The following is a 20501-nucleotide window of genomic DNA, read 5'->3' on the forward strand; positions in this document are numbered from 1 at the left end:
CTATTTATTTCGAGAGGACGTACAGCTTTAATTGGTGCTATCCTATGAAGAACTGTGTAAAATTGTTTGAAAATAGTATATTACAAATATATTTACTATCGTATATTGTTACATTTTGTGCATCTTTTTCTGTCAGACAATTTTTGCAGTTTGAAATGTATATGTTTTTACTCTAATGCAACTTTGAGAGACCTAGAGCAACATACTTGCAATTTTCCTACTGGATATAAAGCTATAGATCTGCCTGGTAAGTGTGCATGTATTACTGCACAGAATCAAAGCAGGTTTAAGAGAGACAGCCCATTTAAAGTCAACCTGTTATCGGATTCTGATAAAGTAACCTAAATTATTATTAGAGGTTAAATGCAGAATACAAGTTTATGTTGTTATTCACCTTTGGACACCTCTGAATCGTCACTGGTCTAGTCAATAGTCTGTAATTGTTAACTTATCTGAATGGACAAACTTTTATTTTGGTAAGTAAAATGGCAGAACGACAAACATTAAGACAAAGAAATAAAATAGTAACAGTGAAAATTAGATTTAAGCTCTGAAACTGGCACCAAAACTTTTGAAAAGGGTGTAACTGTGACATAAATCACTTTTCCTGTTGATTTTTTTAAAAGCATAATTAGATTATTTTTTTACACTTTTATTTCATGGAGACTGGATGGATTCTTAATCCATGATGTTTTCTATGATTCTGTGTAGCTGCTTTTAATACAACAGAGGATCAGAGTATTCTAAATTCAACTCTAATAAAAAGAAAGAAAAAGAAAAATTATTTTATATCCTGTCTAGCTGCAGCATTAATGTGATTCTTAGGGGTTTATTTCTGCCCTTAGACCCACATGACTGTAATACCTACAGTATAGGATATAATATCGCAATAAAATTAGTAATAGTACATTAAAAGTATACATTCGTGCTTTGATACTGGAGTACACCTTGTTGCTTTAAATGTGGTGCTTGAATTTTTCATCCCCCAAAAAAAAATAAAAATGCTCCTGTAGCTTCCATATCAACACAGAGCTCTCAGTCAAGGCATTCATCCAAAAGAGCCTTTTTATAAAGATAATTAACCTATCCAGTACATCACCAGTGAATGAATGATGGAACTGGAGGTGAGGTGAGATGAGGTGAAAGTGGTGAGTGGCATAGAGGGGAGGACAGTGCGGTCACTGGGAAGGAAAGAAACGATGGATACAAAGCCGCGGGGTCTTGGCATTGCCTCCTTTTAACGACATTACAGTGGAAAGAACAAGCGGCAATGAGCGACACTGTCATTAACCTCTGGCTGGGCTATAAATCAACAGCAGTTCACACAAATTAGACCAATTCCCCCAGATCTGCCTCCAAAGGCCCGCGCTAGGACTATGCCATTATAAATCAGTGGCGGGGAGGAAGACACGCACACACACACACACACACACACACACACACACACACACACACACACACACACACACACACAAATAAGCGCTCACACAGATACATGGAGAGACAATGCAGACACTTTTATTGTCAGTTTTTAAAGTGAGTCATATACACTAAAAGGATGAAATGTATCAGGCTTACCCTTAGTGATTCACACACATTGTCATCATCCCTGCTTATTATGGATACCTTAGTTCACTGTCAAGGGACTCGAGCGAACTAATGTTACTTGTAACCTGTGTTACAGAAGAGGAGAGTAGACAAGGACTGAAGAAACTTTACGAGATGACACAAGTTACGCAACTTCCTAATATTATTCAGCACAGCGCAGCCCTCGGGACTGATTTGATGTAAATATGAAAGAGTGCCGCATTAACTTTTTTTCTCAAACACAAAAGAATGATTTCTACAGAAACCAAAAATAACAGTGGCTACAAATAGAATACTCTAATTTATCACAAATATACTCATTAATGAATTTTGAATGGTGATTTTTTTTTTTTTTGCCACATTTGAATTGGGCTGTTCGTAGACTACGTCCTTGCAGGGTGGTGCGGGGCGAGGGATGGACAGCTGCCGTCTCTCTGTGGTCGTCTGTAGGAAAGAGTACATGTTGCACGTCACTCGGAAAGGTAACAGATACGGCAGTATGTCCCTACCATCTGTCACTAGAGCTTCACAAATCTACACAGACAAAGGAAAACCAGGCTGCTGAGACGGCAGTGAGGCCCCAGCCTATTATTGTCCTTCAGGCTTCTGGGTGAATGCAGGGGCCCTTATCATCAGGCCTTATTGCAGTGACATAGGTTTTTTAAAGGTAGTATTGTTGATCATGCATAACCAGCAGGCCAAAGAGAATAAGGAAGTGTATATAATTGCATTGGCATGGGTGATTCTCTAATAGTAATAAACCTTTTTTTTTTTCACTTTTTGTCCAGTTTGATTTGTTGTGCCTGATTTTAACACGTGTCTTTTTTTTTTTTTTATAAATCTCTTAAATAAAACCAGAGATGTGCACACTCTTGTGAACACAGACTTCTATCCAACTCAAACTCCTGCAGATAAAGTCCCGGGCTTAGTGGACAGGGTCGATTTTCCATTATGGAATTTCATAATAAAGATAAACTGTCACAGCAATCAAAGCATCACTTAAGGCTGCCTTAAAGCAAAGCCAGGACCTCTGTTTTTATCCAGCAACCTCTTCCCCATCCCCCGAAATAATCACCCTCAGTCCCTCCAAACACTGCTGATCCTCCAAGAGTTCCATCTTTTCCTTTATCTCTGCTTAGAAGAAAGAAAATGAAGGAAAGATGAGGAAGGTCAACGATCTGTCAGCAGTAGATAAAGAAGGAGAGAAGAAAATCTAAAAAAAAAAAAAAAAAAGTTGCAGTTTTTGGTCTCAAAGGAAAACAGGGCGACAAAATGCTGTCAGGCTCCAAGTATTCTCACTCTTCCTGCTGTTGCAGGTATTGTTTTTTTTAAATGATTTTTTGTGTTTTAAATAAAAATCATGTCAGCAGTGGACAGTCAAGCATGTTTGTGATTTATGAGCTTCTCTGTGTTGTCTGTGTCTGGGTGCAAAACTGTCAGGGAAAAAGCCTCCCTTGTTCCTTTTTTGGACAGCATTACAGGCCAACATGTGAGATTACAAGATTTAATCCCTGTGTAATCTCCATGTTCGTGTTCGTCTGCTGTAAAAGTTGTCTCGGCGCGAAGGTCCAACGTCTTTGCAAATCGTCTCCTAAATTTTCTGTTTGTTTGTTTTTATTGCAAATTTGTGCTCTGCAAGCAAAACATAGAAGCCGACATTAAACATCTGCACCATTGGTAATATTAACCTGATAAGAGTTTAACACTATAAAACTAGCCTAATGCAGTTTTATCAGGGCTACGTTAGACTAAAAGTGACATACAAATGTCATCAGATTTTTCATCCAAATGTTGAAACGGTTCACAGAAGAAGAAAAAAAACCAGCATGGAGGGTACAGATATGAACACAAGAATTTGCGAAATAACCACAACTGTCCAAACTTTTGCTTGAGCAGCAAAACGTCACTAATATTAAGAAACTGGATGAAAAAAGAAAAAGAAAAAAGGGGGGCAGGAGGTTTGGGGCTTCTGGAGCTTTAAAATTTGCTATTGTGAATGCACAGCGAGCCAACAGTGCATGCAGGGAAGGATTTGGTAGAGCTGAAGGGAACCAGCCCGCTGTAGAGGCCAAGGTATAACCCTTCAGATCTCAGCTCTGTGTGTGCAAGGGTGGTTCATGTTTTGAAGTTGGGGTTTCCAATCAGACAGATTGCTGTTGGGGCCCCTTTTGACATGAAGAGCCAAGTGTTGCTTCAAATCCTGGTGGGCCCACTGGCAGCCTCTGAGGAAACCTGTTTCAATTACCATAAGAGCCTTGGCTTGTTTCCATTCGTCCCATTCTTTAATGGACGACGCATGTAACATCTTATGCAAATCACTTATAGCAAGGTCTTTTTCTTTTTTTTTAGTGGTGCTGATATTCTGAAAGTTTTCTTGGTATGTGACTGGGTCTGTCTCTGTGTGTCTGTGGATGCACCGGTGTGTCTTGGTGTGCGATTAGCTATAAAAGATGTCAGCTATTACCCTGACACATTTCTGACCCCGTGGCAGCAGCGTTTTTGGGAAAGTCGATGAAAACAAAGAGTTCAAAAATACATAATTGCTGAGGCAGCCTGTGTTGACATTCTGTGAACGCGGGGTGATATCTATAAACCAGTCAACCAAAACATGCATTAGAAGCTGGAGATCAGACACAAGTCATATCAGTGTTTTCTTCACAGGCAAGCAGGGGGGAGAGACCTGGAGAGGAGAAGCAAGAGAGACAAGAAGAGCTAGAAGGAGAATGAATGCCACAAAGTCAATGAAAAGAGGAAAGACACATAGAAGTTCAGCATTTTAGTACGGGATGCAATCAGCATCCAATTTGAGCCTCAGTCCTGTCTTTCATTGCTTTGCAATATCTTGTTTCTTGGCATAAACTTTAGAGTTGTTTAAATGTAAAACGTGTTAACAATCCATGATGACCTTTAAAAGAACAGGTCATTTTCAAATAGTTTTTTAGTAGAGAGATGGCAATAAATGAAAAAAAGAAAAAACATTCAACAGCCTTGAACAAAATGGCACAAAAGGCCAGATGATTTTATCAGAGCTGTAAAAGCACATAGTAAAAGTACAGGTGTACCTAATACCCTAATACCATTAGCGATGTATCTGTTCTGGTAAAGACTCTCAGCAGCCCTGTGCGAATCACCCACAAAACCAGTATTGTAACGTGCTGCTGAAAAGCAGATATGTTTATTACAAATTAGTGTTTTATGTTCAAAAGGGGCTGCAAACACAAAGAAAACCTAATTTGACCTGCTGATGGTGCTAGATGAAAGGTTATACAGTAAGCCATTCATTTTAATAAATCAACAAATTCATGGCAGGGAAATTCTACCCTTGCGTGGTATAAATCTTTATGTCAATAAACTGGTAAAAAATAAAATAAAATATATTTTTAGATGATAGATAATAGGATCTGGGTTTGCACTGGCTCAGCACCTCAGGCACATGAAGTCCACTTAAAGATGCCTTTGGTCTGTGTTACATTTGTTTCTACATATGAGCCTCTATGAGTTGTCTCCCATAAAATCTTGGTCCAAGTATGTGAAAATCAGTTTGAGACCAGATTTTGCAACACATTTCTTGTGAATGTAATCTACAGCATATCTAAAGGATGTACATGAGACCAGAGGGATGTTATCAGCTATCGTGTGAGATGCTCTTAGGTTCTGAAAATGCAGGTGTACAGCTTTGCTTTCCTTCCACTTTTGCTTTGTTAGTTTGTTTTTGTTTCCCATTTTATTTGCCACAAATTCAGTCAGTCAAATTATCGACGTGAATGTGGGAACATGCCTCCTCTAGGACCAATGAATATTTTGCAGCATTTCTTTCATGGTTGTCAAAGTTTGTCTTACACAAATGAAACCTACATACTGCAAAGGGCCCCGAAGTCTTAAAAGTCTGCAGTAATTTTGTACAGCACGTTATATGACTGGGGAAAAATAGAGATTAGTGAGATCCATGTTTGCTCATGTTTCAGTTGCTTGGATTAATTAGCAAGCCAGGCTAAATTCTCTACAGAGATGATGGAGGCAGCTGAACACACATTAAAATAAACTCATAATTAATTATATGTATGTCCTCACCAAAAATACACATCGGGGCTGCGCAGACAGCGCACAGCACTTGTTGCACGTCTTACACAGAAGCAGCTCACCGCTGGCTTGGTAGAGGTCTCTAGTGTTTCTTTGACACAGAAGCGACGTGAGAGCAAACCAGACAACGACTTTGGAATTGTATGAGATCCAATTATGAGAGGCGGAGGGGAGCTTTGTGCTCTTCCAGGTACTACCCCCAGGAAAGGAGTTCATCTGCTGGGGATGAGCTGTGGGATTACCTGACCATGAATTGGTTCCCGGAAAACAGGAAAAGTCTATTAGTAACAGTGTAATCTTCCACAGTTAAAATGGGTGGATAACAGCATGTCAGAACAGAGTGCCTACTCAGGCCATTTTGGTGTTGATGGGTGTGTGTGTGTCCATCTATCTAGTATCTTTCTGATTAGTATGCTCGGGCCATGAGGCCACTCTAACAGTGGGGCCTCTGAGAGCAGTAGCACCATGAATTCTTTAGCATGAGGCCGTGTGTACCCTTGCTCTCATCACGCCTGAGAGGACAAGTCCAGTCAACAGGAGACACACAGACACACACACACACACACACAAAACTGCACTCACAAGTGCACACACACACATACAAATCTTAATTTGGCTCATACATCTATGCCTACCCCTCTGAGTTAAGTGAAGGTCCCTCTGGCCTACATGCTGCATCTAACCATCTCATCAGTACAAGGGCCAAACATACCCATGTATAATACACACACAACAAACACACACCCACAAACACGCACCTACACATATGCACACGCACACCAGATAAAATCTGAGGGAATTTTCAATCTCTTCTTCTCCTTTTCTCTCCCTGTCCGCCTGTGGAGAACACTGGCAGGAATCAGGGGGAAGAGCAGGGTTGCTAGGCGACAGGTTGTGGTTGCCATGGTGAATTTAAGTGGAACAGCTGGTCCAATCAGCATAAAGTGCGGGCAGGCGGGGGCAGAGCCAGGGAGGCTCATGCCAACACAGACAGACAGGAAGGAGAGGCTGCTAAGGCATGCAGGATGGAGAGGAGAGGAGAGGAGAGGAGAGGAGAGGAGAGGAGAGGAGAGGAGAGGAGAGGAGAGGAGAGGAGAGGAGAGGAGAGGAGAGGAGAGGAGAGGAGAGGAGCTAAAGTAGGCTAATGGTGAGATAACACTAAAAATGGAAGTATGAGGTAAAAAAAAAAAAAAAGTAGGAGGTCAGAATGACAGGACAGAATAAAAATCCTGGTTGGTCAGATGAGTAGACTTTAACTAAAGGAGGAGAATATATGAAGATCAGAGGAAGACCAAAATAGGTTCTGTTCAGGGATATTTTTCCCCCATAGATTCATGCAGATCTCTTCACTCAAAGATTACACTTCCCATGGTACCGACAGCAAACAACATCAAATGTATTTCCTAATGTGTGTGCTATATGTGTCTGAGACACGCCATCACACCAAATAAAGCACCATCTTCTGAGAGAAAATATCTGAAGGCACACTCACACACACACACACACTCGAGTACAAGAAAAACAACACTGGCGCCATCACAGTTAGACACAGCTAATGACAAAGTGGTGATAAGATGGTGATAATGATAATGGGGTGGGACAATGTGGGGATTGGGGGATTTGTGATTAATGGAGTATTTTTCAAAATATCTTGACTGCGGTTTGGGGAGGCTGAGAAATTGAAGCCTGTTTGCCAATAAAGTTTTCAGATAAGTGCAATCAGCAGCAGCTCTGAGAGATTGGCGAGGCATGTTGGGGTGACTGGTGACAGGGAGGATGGAGAAATACAGGTGAAACTGTATTGATGTAGTCAAGAGAGACTTGCAGAATGATTACATTATCGGCAATGCCGCTGTTGTCTACATCACTTATGTGGCAAGAAGCTACCGCACATTGAGGCGCTTTTATCATGCAGCATATTTGATGGTGCAGCTTTTTTTATAGCAAGAAACCGAAAACAAGGATGTGCAAAAAGCCACACAAGCTGAAACTGCGCAGAGAGTTAGACTACATATCAGTAAGACCTGACAGATGCTCCCTGGTGTCAGTTATTTCTGATTTTGCTTATCTGGTCAGTGTTCAGGAAACGGTCCATTTCCAGGTTCACCACCGGACAGTACTCCCCGCTGTCTGACACTTTATCAGTTATTGGTTTCACACTTTATCAGGCTTCTAAGACTGAACACTGTGCAGACACGCGCACATGCACACAAAAAAGATCAGAATTGTAGGAGCTGATTCTTTTCCTGCACACAGACACACTGGCGTGCAGGCATGTGTTTATTGCAGACTGTAAACTACAGCTCAAACACACACAGATAGGAACACAGAGAAACAATACGATTCAAAACTACCATCAGTGTTGCACTCGCTTCAGAGGTGAAAGCAGACTTGCGTGCTCTGGACACAGGGACACGCATGTCTTCTCCAAGGAGGACACGCTCTTAGAGCGTCTCGCATGAGCGAGCACAGAGGGGAGTGAGATGAACACAGGCTGCCACTGCTGTAACCAATCATGGCAGCCACTTATCCTGCTCGTTCCCCTCCACTGCAAAATTATGTTGCATCTATTGTCATAGAAAATATGCACTTCTTATCCCTGAAAATAAGAGTAAGAATAAAAGAACAACAGCATAATTTTAAGTCTTTCCACACATGTTGGATGGAGTGGTTGTTGAAATGGCAACATGAACTATGATTGCTAATAATATTACTTTCAGAACCTTAAATCACGTGAAGAATAGAGTGGTGCATTTGGGTTCTGCTAACAAACAGAAAGGGCTTTGAATGTCCGTTCACACAAAGCCCTCACTCTGTCACACCTTCCTCCTGTCACTCACACAAAGCATGCTGGGAGGCATGGTTTCCAGGGCGACCGAGAGGCACCTTTCCTTGACAACAGTTCAGAATGCAGAGATGGAGGACATTGGCTTGCACCTCAGGTGTGGCAATATCAGTGCCTATAGCTCAAGAGGAACAAAGCAAGCGTGACCACAGAAAAACACAGAATTCAACGCAAAGAACTTAGAAAATGCAAAGAAAAAACCCACAGTAACTGGGATTACCAAAGAGCAATCGTTTCTCGATGAACTTTGTAGTTTTTAGTTTTGCGGCTAGTTAGGAGCCTGCAGAGCTTGGTGTGACAGAGGACCTACTGGGAGTTGAAACAGCTCCCTGGGTATCTCCTCTCAGTGATAAATGAACTAAGTCGCTTCACACTTATAGTGTGAATTAAAATTTCACACACACATACTCTCTCAAAAGACCCTCGCACACTGTCCTAAATATGCAATAACACACTCCAGAATCCCCCTCTAGGTTCCAAAATACATCTTCAAAGAAACCCTCAAGCTGTTTAACACATTTTACACACTGCACTCACACACTCACTGGTCATAGCCGCACACGTGCGCACAAAATAACACGTTCAGACTCACAGCGCTCGGATCAATGGAAGAGGAGAGTACACTTTGTGATATTGTGTTGCTTTCAGTGAAGGCCAAACCCATGAAATTCACGAACAGGAGACAGAGGCAGAGATGGGTGTGTCACGTGATCGAAAAACACACTAGATACAGAGAGGAGACAACACACAGTCATTCACATCTCATGAGAAACACACAGCGAAGGGGGAGAAGAAAACGGGTGTGTGCATTCGTAGGTGTATGCGTCTGTGTGAGTGAGTGAGAAGGAGACTGAGTGCGTAGGGAATTGAGTGCAGTTAGTAGTGTTTCCCCCTCGGCTGAGGCATTAACAAGCCTATAATGGACCCTCTTAAAAAGCTGACTAGGATCTCCTCCAAAACTAACTGATTTAGAGTGGCCAGGGCCCCCATGGGCAGTGGCCAAGTCCCCCTCTGTCCCTCCCCAGCACAACCACAGCCAGCCCCGGTGGCAGGCGGCACAGACACACATTGTGTTTGTCTACTGAACCACAAGCAATAGCAGTTTATAACACAATAAAACACCATGAGGAGGCATTAATTGGATATAATAGCCAGGGAATGATTTAGATGATTTAACACCTTTTTTCCAAGACGAGTACATAAAAGAGGAAAAAAGGAAGAGACAGATAAAAGGGAGTTAGAAACGGACTTGAACAACGTTTCCAACTTTGATTTCAAATAGCAGACTGAATCGCACAAATGCAGATGTACGTGCACGCACGCACACACACACACACACACACACACACACACACACACACACACACACACACACACTCCCGAGCAAGCGCACATGTCAAGCAGCTGTCTATTTTATGATGTCAATTATTATGATGCATGCCAAGTTAAATTTACCTAATTTAAACTGATGATCAGACACATCTGAAATGTTCGTGTACCATTATCAAATAACGCTTTTGCAGTATATTGTTGCAATACTGGGAGTACATTAACAAACCTAAAATCTAGCAAGTTAATCAAATAAAATTCAGCAATTTGTTTAGTTTGCGCTGCAAAGAAATTACAGCACTTTAATATTCATATTTCCTGTTATTTCGTAACCTGATCGCAATAATCAGGCCATCAGAAATGCGGCTATGACAGCGCTGCACAGAAACATCCTCTTTATCGGTGCTCCAGTGTCAGTGTTTCATTGACAATATAAGGATCAGGAAACAACACACAGTATATTGTTGCAGGAAATTATCCTCATAGTCCGCCTGCTAACACTTCGACATTTTCCTTCACTTTATCTATTCAGTCTCCTCTTCTTCACCTCGCTGCCTATTCTCTCCGCGAAGAGCTAAAAAGGAGCGGGGCCTTGCATGTATGTACATAATTGGCACTTTACTGTCATATCAAATTCATATCAGCGCGGGGTCTTGGGCTGGGAAGAACAATGAGGGCCAGACAAAAGCGTGGCTCCATGCTCTGAGAGTCGCCCTGATAACCACAGCACAGGCCAGTCAATAAAACCAATCATCTCTAATCTTCTTATGGGGGTCTAAACAGTTCCCCCAGATACTCCACAATGCCCACTAGACACAATGTGCACCGCACTGTACCAGTTGGAAGGACTGCAACAGCGGGGATGAAAACAATGGCTGAACCATAACCTCAGTTTACGACCTCATCAACCTCATCTGCAGCTACATTACTGTCATGTGAGTTATTTTGGATATGAAATTATGTAAATTTTAAGGGCAGTATAGCTGGGGTTTTTTCCTTTTTGAAAAAGTAAAAAAAAAAAAGGGCCTGCGTATTTCAGCTTTTCATGTACAGTTTTGAAAATCTGATATCTGCAAACCAGCAGGGCCTTTCAACTCATAAATCATTGTAAATTTTTCTTTAGTATTTGGTACTAAACAAGCCTACAATAGACCACCTATTAACCTTTGGTACATTCTCAGTTAAAGAACAAGGGTGTTTGGGATAAATCATCAACTAGGCTGCATTTTTTACATTCTCATCCCTGATATAAAACAATGAATGCATGAAATGAAGAAACCTCTCTATCTCCTGGACGTTGGTCTGTTTGTTTGAAAGCAGCACTTTGAACACACAAGATACAAGATTAAAGCTGAAACCGTCATCCTTTTTGCATTTAGCTTTATCTATTTTATCCTAAGGTTTTCTTTACTTTAAACACAAATACACCTGTTTTAATCATGTAAAATATGAAATTGTATGTAGGCTTCTTCTTTTTTTTTTTTTTGCCTCAATTTTTAAAAACACGCCTCCAGCATGTCAGTAGAGTTGCTCCGGTCTTGAATACAGCTGTATGCAAAACCTCTCTGATGCTCCAACGCCCAAACCTCTTTACTGGGGCCTACCCAATATGCAAAAAAAAAAAAAAAATGGTGGGGGCCGAGGGGAGAGGTCAGGAGGGTTATGCTATATAGCTTGTGGATGGATCTTAAGCAATCTGAGTCTATAACTGAAAAGATATATATATGTGCAAACCCACCAGAAAATGTCCAGGAAAGGGACACATCAAAAAAAAAAACCCTGCAAGAACAGGATCAATCTGGCAAAGTTGTTTATACTTTACAAACAAACAACAAAATCTCGCTTAGATGACGTGCAGCTTTACACAGGCTAAACTTCCCATACTTGCGTGTCACTGTTTCTCACTCTGTGCATTTATTTGCCCCTCATCTTTCTCAGTTTCTGTCTCTCCCCTTCTCTCTCTCCCTAATGATGTTTGGCTGAGCTGAGGGTTAATTGCGGGGTTAACCGACAGCGTAGAGGAGCAGTGTGTTGCGAATATGAGACGAAAGCGAGGTGTGTGTGTCATCCGCTGGGCACGAATGAGCATCAGTAAGAGCAATGCTTTGAAGGGAGGTTAAACGTGTGCCTTTGTTTTCATGTGAACGGTTGACATGCAAGATTTGTGTAAAACTCACCTCAGCACTGGCGTCACCTCTGCTCTCTATCTCAGTGTAACACAAAAAAAACCCGTCTTTACTGCCACAGTGTTACATTCATTGAAATTTGACTTGTTTTACAACTGCCACTAATGAATATCTGCAGAGGCAGTTAATGTTCCTCGTTGTTCAGTGTGTCCTTTTCAGGAGTCTATTTCCTCTCCAGACTCCTGACTGCTCAGGCTGGAGTACATGACCCAGGAGCAGCTTTAGTAGTGTGCAGGCTAATTGCAGCATACATGAATGTATGAGAGTCTTGTATAGACATATGAGACATGCAGTCAAATACAATTTTGCACCACTTAAGCGCCATTTACATGAAGTAACATAAGGTGTTATTTGTGATCGAAATCATCACACAAACACTAATTGTGGGCAATATCGATTACAGCCTTCTCTATCTTTCCAGTGATTACAAACACACACATTTGGGTTCTAGAGATGAATGCTCCTGCGCACACAAACACACACACACACCTTCAAGGGAGAGCTGAGATTCAGCAGACTTTTAAACATGCAATAAATGTATAGAAACAGACAGGATAATGACCCTTTTCTACTGGCTGTGTGACAAACAGATCAATGCAAACAGCTCGTGACATTTATCAGATAGAGTCAAGGACCTCCACATTAGCGTTGATGCGCACCTCACTTGTCAAGTGGCCCAGGATTATTGATATGGAGTCCACAAAGCAAAGGACAAATGTAATTCATCTGTAAAACATCCAATGAGGAATTGCCACAGACTGGTGTTGGGAAAATGATAATTTGAGGAGTTGTGTTTACAACATGCACACAGCATCATGCGCGTGTGAGTGTGTGTGTTCAAGTCATTGTTCTAAGCCACACAAAGTGACAGTCCATCTCTCAGCAAATGCACAGTGCAATTTTTCTCATTGTGAAATGATGAACAGTGACATCGTAGATGCTTTTTATTTGGTGGGTAAGAGCTGATAAAGTTTCCTTTTCACTGTACCAAGATCACTTTTAGGACAACTTTAATGGGAAATGCATAAACCTTTCTTTGCTCTTATATTTTCTAATTTAATTTGCAAGTTATCTAAAACTGTGTGGGTGCAATTATATATATATGTATATAATATTTTTAATACTTAAATACAGCAGGTTGCAAAGAGATTCCAAAACACTGCAAAAAATTAAATATCCAATCAAACAAAAAAGTTGGCAAGAAATAACTAATTGCAATTTAATTGATCCGAAAAATGTCTGGAATAAGAGTACCTTTATAGTGCAAGGGTAGGCCTTTATTCCTATTAGCTAACATCATATTATTATACAGCTTCACGTATCATATGGTATTTTATATTATTATATGACCCTTAAGACAATTACAGTAACAGACGAAGGCAATTATGGATATCTGTTTAAATTTAATTGTCTAGAGCACTAGAGAGTTATATGGTCAAGTTAAAAATAACATAACTTGTCAGGAAACAATTCAGCATTAATGGAAGCTTACCTGTAACCATGTGTACCACAGCTTCATAACTGAAGTTTGAAGGGGGGGGGGGAGTGAGGTTTACTCTGAGCGCAGGTGCAGCCCATTGCATCCAAAGTACAGTAAAGTGTTCTTCAAACTTCCAGCTTCCACCTTATCTTTCTGTCAACTGTGTTTGTGCTTGCATTTGTACAGAACTTGGTAATAGCACGGTTTAATATAGGATACTGTTTGGAGTATCTTGCCATATATTACCATTTCTCCTTGGAGGGGCCCCTTGCATTCAAATCAGCGGCTGGCTGCCTGATCGTAGAGGACAGCTTACTAGGACCCTTGAATTGTTCACCAGGAACAATGGATTCCTTTGTCAACGTGTTTCTCTTTCTCTCCCTGGACAATACTAGAGGGTCCTTCTGGCTCTGTGCACTTAAGAAATGTTTGCAAAATTACACCTTTTTATATGCCTCTCAAAACAAGTAGCAGTGCCAGTATAAAAGTGTGGGAGGTTTAGAGGAAAATGCACCGGACACTTGTTTTTTTGTTTTTTGCTTTTTGCTTTGTTTTTCCCCCTCTTTGATAAACCTCATGCAGCGTTTTAAAGGAAATTTCCAGCATTTAAAGATCTATTTGAAACAGTTTTTTGTGTGTTTTATCCTTTTCTTTTCCTTTCTTTTTTTTTTCTTTTTTTTGGGGGAAAACCCCGGCGTCTTTAGCTGAAGTGTAATGTGTTTGCTCGTGATTAAAAACTATATAAAACAAGAAAAGAATTAAAATGCAAATGCTAAAAAAATATGAATATTATAAACAAGATAGGAAGAAATGAAAATGCAACTAAAAACACAACTAATACAAGACGCAAAATTATATAAGTGTCATTACGGGGTTTTTCTTGTCGCCTGGTGAAGGTAATTTTTTGAAAACACCCTTTTCCCTTATTAAAGTTATAAACTATAAGCTGTGCATCTGCATAACGTGCTTATAGTGCAGAGCTGCCCACGGAGCAGCAGTGCTGACCTCTCCCTCCTCTTGATGAATAGGCCCATAAGCAGATGCCCAGCTGTGCCTATTCGGGCCTTCAACAGCATTTCGGAAATCGGTATGATTTCCCTGGGAAAGTTGTCTTCATCCGGACTATTTCTCCACAATCGAACTGTTTTCGCTTATTATTAGTATTTTTTTATTATTATCATTATTCTTATTGTTATTGTTGTTGTTGTGGTTGTTGCTGCTGCTGCTGCTGCCGCTGCTGCTGCTGCTGTGTCAGATTTTATGATGACTGTGGATGTTTGTTTTCTTGCACTGGTCATTACTGCAGGACTTCCAGATGTTTTTTGTTGTTGTTGTTGTTGTTGTTTGTTTGTTTTTAAATTAAATTTTTGTTACAGCACAAAAGCTGCTAATTTTTAAATGTTACTATTAGCATAAAAACATGTTTCATTTTAAAATTACATTTTTCCGCAATGTTTGCAAATGCATTCATTTTTAATTGATTTGCATTCTGATTTGCAATTTCGCGCAGAGAGCGAGAGAGAGAAAACTAAACTTCACGCAGCATGTGCATGAATATGCAAAACTGTGTTTGAAACTGATCTATAGCTCACCTCTCTTTGCGCATTCTCTCAGCATTTTTTTTTTACCTGTTTGCGCCAACTTAACATAAGTTAACATTAACATTAATAGGCAGTTAAATAAGAGAGCGTTTTGTGTTTTACCTCATAACTGCTTTGAACGTTTATAGGAAAGCTTGCTGCACCTGCTGCAGAAAAGGTCAATATGTTAAAAAGGGATAGGCATTGAGAAATTATAAACAGCACGCAGCATACAAACCGTTTATTTTTGAAACGTTTTAATGGCGTGTTCACGTTAAACTCCACCGCGGCACGTTTCTTAATGTAATTCACATGCACAGGAATATTTTCCCAGCATACCTCAAAAGTCCAGGGGCCGCAGCTCGCACAACTGGGGCCGACTCTCCTCTCTCTTTTGTTGGGGCTATTGTGGGGGGCTCCATGTTGGGATTGGGGGTGTAATGAGGGGGCTGCGACCCCCCGATGGGGGTGCATTTGCTGTCCAAAGACCGTTAGACAGTGGCTGAATGAATGGGGCCTGAATGTCATTGTAATGCACAGGGACAACTCCCCCTTCATTCAACTTAAGATGTGGAGGCCGCTTAGCTCGGCAGAGGGAGAGACGAGGAGGGAAAAAGCAACTGCAATTCAATTCACAATCTAGCTGTCTTTGCTTCTTCGTCCATGTGGAGAGACACGGAGGGCATTTCGTTCACGTTTAGGCGTAATTCCCGCTCTTGTATGTATTTTTCTTTTATTTATTTATTTATTTATTTTGTTAGAGCGTTTTTTAAACCGTGAAGAAAACCTGCGCTGCACAAAGTGGAGAGAAGATATGATGGAGCCACACTGTGGTGCATAGCTGGAGGATGCCAGGAACGACGAGAGTAAGACACTGAACAAAGGATTTCGAGTCCAAGCCGACGTGGATTTATCAGTATAGGCTATATTTGGATAGAGGACGCATCTCCTGTAGCAGGTGGCCGCTGTGCTATATGGGTTATTGCATTTTGGCATCAGGAACCAGCAGGCTTATAGGCCTAACGAATTAGGTGACTTGGGGAATTGACTTGAATTAAAGTAAATGCTGGAAGCTTGTTTAGCGATGCAGATTGCAGCGGGGGCTGGGATGAGTCAATAGAAAGCGCCTGGTAAAATAGTTAATAATTACATGTGCTCGAAAAAGACCACATTTGCGATTCTATGGGCTCAGTTATCGAGAGCAACGCAGCGGATTCTTCCTAAACAAGGCTGACGGTTCTTCCTCTCCCTGTCTTTGTTCAGCCAACAGTGGGAGGTAGAGCCACGCTACGGAAGAGGGGAGAAACATTTGAAAATCCAATGACATTTTCTTCCGGGACAAAAATCAAAATAGTGAAGGATTTCATGGGAATGGCGTTTAAATGTATAATATGCATACGTGTTAGTATGCGGCACTATTTAGGGGACTTGTGTGTTTACGCAAAATTGCGATGAAAACAATCATATAGATTTAATAACACTGTTCGATGCTGGTATGGAAACGGCATCAAAAATAATAAAATAGATCCAATGGAATACAAAAAAGCAGGGAACATTTAATTTGGCCCGAATGATATTAAGAATATTTAAAAGTATTTTACAAATAGGAACTGCAAGATGGAAAGTGAAGGAGGAAGCAACAGGCAAAAATATCTCCTCCAAAACAAGCAAACCAAAAATAAATAAATAATCAAACCTACCTTTAGGGTCACTGACAAATATACACCTAAAAGGCAGACAACCTAACAAGTCAACGCCTCTAAAACTAAAACATAAAAAATGTTTAACGAGACTGCTACAATACTATCAGTCAGGCTAAAGAATAAAATAATAACCACTTCCTAGTGTCTTGTACACCATTTACAGAGTGTGCATGATGTCGTGGAACATTATACACTGCGGCAGCATGTGATGATGGCCCTGACCATCCAGGATCACAGACCGCAGACCTTAGAGGCAATAACCGTGACTACAATCACAGTTTTGCAAACTGGCAAGCACCGATCTTCTGGATAAAACGTTTAACACAGAAAGCTTTACATGCTGTGTGACTGTTACATTTGCAACATGCTAACTCCAAAACCAGTGGTTAGTTTGCAAAGCAGAAACCCCTTCACCGTTTGCCACGGTTAACATCTCGTTAACATCTCCTAATCTAGTCATAATTTAAGATTAGACGCCAACGAGCTGTATTTTGGGTCCCTGAAACAAGCGAAAACTTCATTTTGTTGCTTTAGGAAATTATGCTGAACTCATAATGACAACAAAGTGCTGGTCACGTTTGAGCATGCTCAAATTTAATTATTTATTTATTTATTTTTACCACAAGCCTGAAACATCACATGAAGCAGGAATTGGCCGCTGCGCCTGCATCTGGAAGGAAAACCTTCAAGGGGTTCAGGTGCACACAAGCGACGCTGGACATCCCACGTATATTTGGCTTCTTCGGTAACCAGGCTAACTTGGATTTGTTAGTAAATTCTGGCTATGGACTACAGCTACTCTATTATCTGTAAGCATACACAGTAAAATGCACCGATGCATGCATGCATGACGCGTTGCAGAAAGTCAGGTCGGTGGTTTCAAGGACATTTGGGGCTGATGAGGATTTGGTTTTAATGGGGGGAGGTGAGGAGAGAAGGGGGGCGGGTGGTGGTTTGGGCCCAGGGCCATGACGTCATTGTGCGCCCATGTAATCCTCTTGCGCTGAAGCCCAATCAGCAGAGACTCGCGATTGTCTAGGATGGGAAGAGAGGGGCGCTCTAATCCGGGAGACAGTGGATCACACAGCCCGAAAGAGAGAGAGAGAGAGAGAAAGGGGGGAGCGAGAGAGGGGGCATGCATCCAGGGCTGGATTGTGCCTGAAATGGGTCAGATTAAAAAGACACGAAACGAAAGGAACCGACTGACTCTTGGTAGAGGAGGACATTTCTGAAGATGAAGAAGCCATTTCCCCCTCACCTCAAGCACGAGAAAAGCAGCCTGCCGACTCAACGAGCTTTAGGGATATGCTAGAGTGCTGTAGAAGAAGCGACCTGGGGTCTCAAGATATTCAGTAGCCTATTGTAAAACTAGCCTTCTGTAGTTTGTCAGCAGCAGAGGAGACATCGCGCGTTTTGTCCGAGGGCGTTGATCGTGGACAAGTCGAGGAACTGCACTCAAGCCAAAATGAAATGGAACATACAGTACTCTTCGCACTGGGATGTATGACTTCAAATAGCACTGCCATCGTGGTTGCTTTCTTTTACATTTACCTCTTTGTGTTTTTGGTCAGGCTAATGTAAAATGAGTGGGTTTTCTTTTTCTTTTTTTATGAGGAAGGACAAAGCGAGAGGCTGTGTAGCTTTGAGGTGTCAATCTGCGCGAAGTATCGTGCCAAGAGATGCGTAAAGACTCGCAACCCGCCGAATTAGACAGTGCAAGTGTTTGCAAAAACGTCACGCTAAGGTTTGTTTCACATCTTTATGGATCGTATTCTGATATGATGGGGAGAGGGGGAGGAGGGAGGAGGGCTCCGAGTTGTGGCGCAGTGATATCAATATTTCTTTGCGCGCAATCTAAAGAGGCGCGGGGGAAAGAATGTGGCGGTGCGCATTATTGCTGGTGTAGGCTACAAATCGGCTTTTAGATCTGAGTGTCCGAAATGCTTGTGCGCGCGCGTGATTGTGTTGCAAATCGGCTTTACTTTTGCCTGTATGTTTGTGCGTGTAAGAGAAAGATAGAGAAGATGCGTACCTGTGTGTGCGTAAATGTGTGTGTGTGTGTGTGTGTGTGTGTGTGTGTGTGTGTGTGTGTGTGTGTGTGTGTGTGTGTGTGTGTACACCCGAGCGCGCGCACGGAAACGGGAGCAGTACTTAAATCGCAGTCAAGCAGTCTTGCATCCTCCTTGGCAGAAGATGCTGGGGGTTTGAGCGTGTGGAGGTCAGGCTTTCTTAGAAGCTGCTTGCTCGTCTTCATTCTGCACCCGTCGGCGGGGTGAGAAGGCGACTTCTTAAAGGGTTGTCACTCTGCGTGTTCACAGCGGACCTTGATTTAATGTCCATACAATTAAGGCACGCGGTGAATGCCAAGAGAGGAATCTACACAGCATCATGCTTCACATTTTATTCCTTCGTTATTTCATCAGGTTGTCGGCTTAGAGTGCGCTCCTTTGACCCCGAATGCTAGGAGGGGAGGGGGACAGGCCCTGACTGCCGACCATAGCAGCAGGATAAAGCTGACTGCTGTACTGTCACTCAACGGCGCGTGTGTGCGTGCGCACGCGGAAGCTCGGATGTGTGTGTGTGTGTGTGTGTGTGTGTGTGTGTGTGTGTGTGTGTGTGTGTGTGTGTGTGTGTGTGTGTGTGTGTGTGTGTTGCTTTGACTGTATGGACGCAATGCGTACTTTAATAGGCCATTTTGGTATAGAATTGGGATAGTCCAATCTAGCGTTTATTTCAAGTCATTGGTGAGAAACGTATTGCTTTGAAATCCCTGATTAGTCCGGGATGTCCTTTAAATGCAAAGTGTATCTGAAATCTGGATACGCACAACGTAGTTGCCAAGTCAGAAGTCCACCTCTTGGTTTTATAAAACACTCTCGGGAATTATTTTAAAATATGGTCTTCTTCAGCCTTCTTCTTCTTTTAAATTTAGTACTCAGTGAAAGGCTTTCATTTTTAAGTGCGCCAATCCTAAAACAAAAACACAACAACAAACAAACACATGACATTTCTAAACCCAAGCGGGAGATTTGGGACCAATTAAATAAAAAAATAAAATGTTTTTATATTTGTTGTACTTTTAAAATTAAGCGAGACCGTTAAGCATCAAATTGTTTTGGTGCACCAGCTCCGAAGCTTGCCAAGAAATCGCCAAACTGTATGTCTGACAGCGGAAACAGCTGTGAGCGCATGAATGCTAAATCCATATCGGTGGGATTCTGTGCTGTCCTTGTGTGGCAATTTTTTAAAGGTATTTTACCAAATGTAACAGAGGCCACCAACGAGGTGTTGTGGACTTTACTAGCTTCAGCTGGGGTTGGCGTCTGATATATTATTTCTAGAGGAAAAGTAGGACAGCAGTTCCACTCCGACACACCTCACGGTGTGGCTGAATCCTCGGGCCCACAGCACAGGCTGAAGAGCCTCGAAGGGATACAAACTGACCATAGCGACAGGGTTTATTCGCACGGAGTCAGCATATAGAAATATAGGCAATTCAATGCCACCTACAGGCGTCCCTCAGACAACGCATCGCGGAAGCTGTTTATCACTCAGGGGGCATAGCAATGAATACTAAATAAGATAAAGTCCCACAAAATAATTGAGTGCTCCTTTTAGACCAGCTCGGATTTCACTCTGCTGTTAAACAGGCCATTGATTTACAACCAGCACTACAGAAGAATAGTGCCTGTGATAGTCCTTGTCTCCACT

Source organism: Rhamphochromis sp. 'chilingali' (assembly GCF_963969265.1).
Source record: "Rhamphochromis sp. 'chilingali' genome assembly, chromosome: 12".
In the NCBI taxonomy this organism is placed as follows: domain Eukaryota; kingdom Metazoa; phylum Chordata; class Actinopteri; order Cichliformes; family Cichlidae; genus Rhamphochromis; species Rhamphochromis sp. 'chilingali'.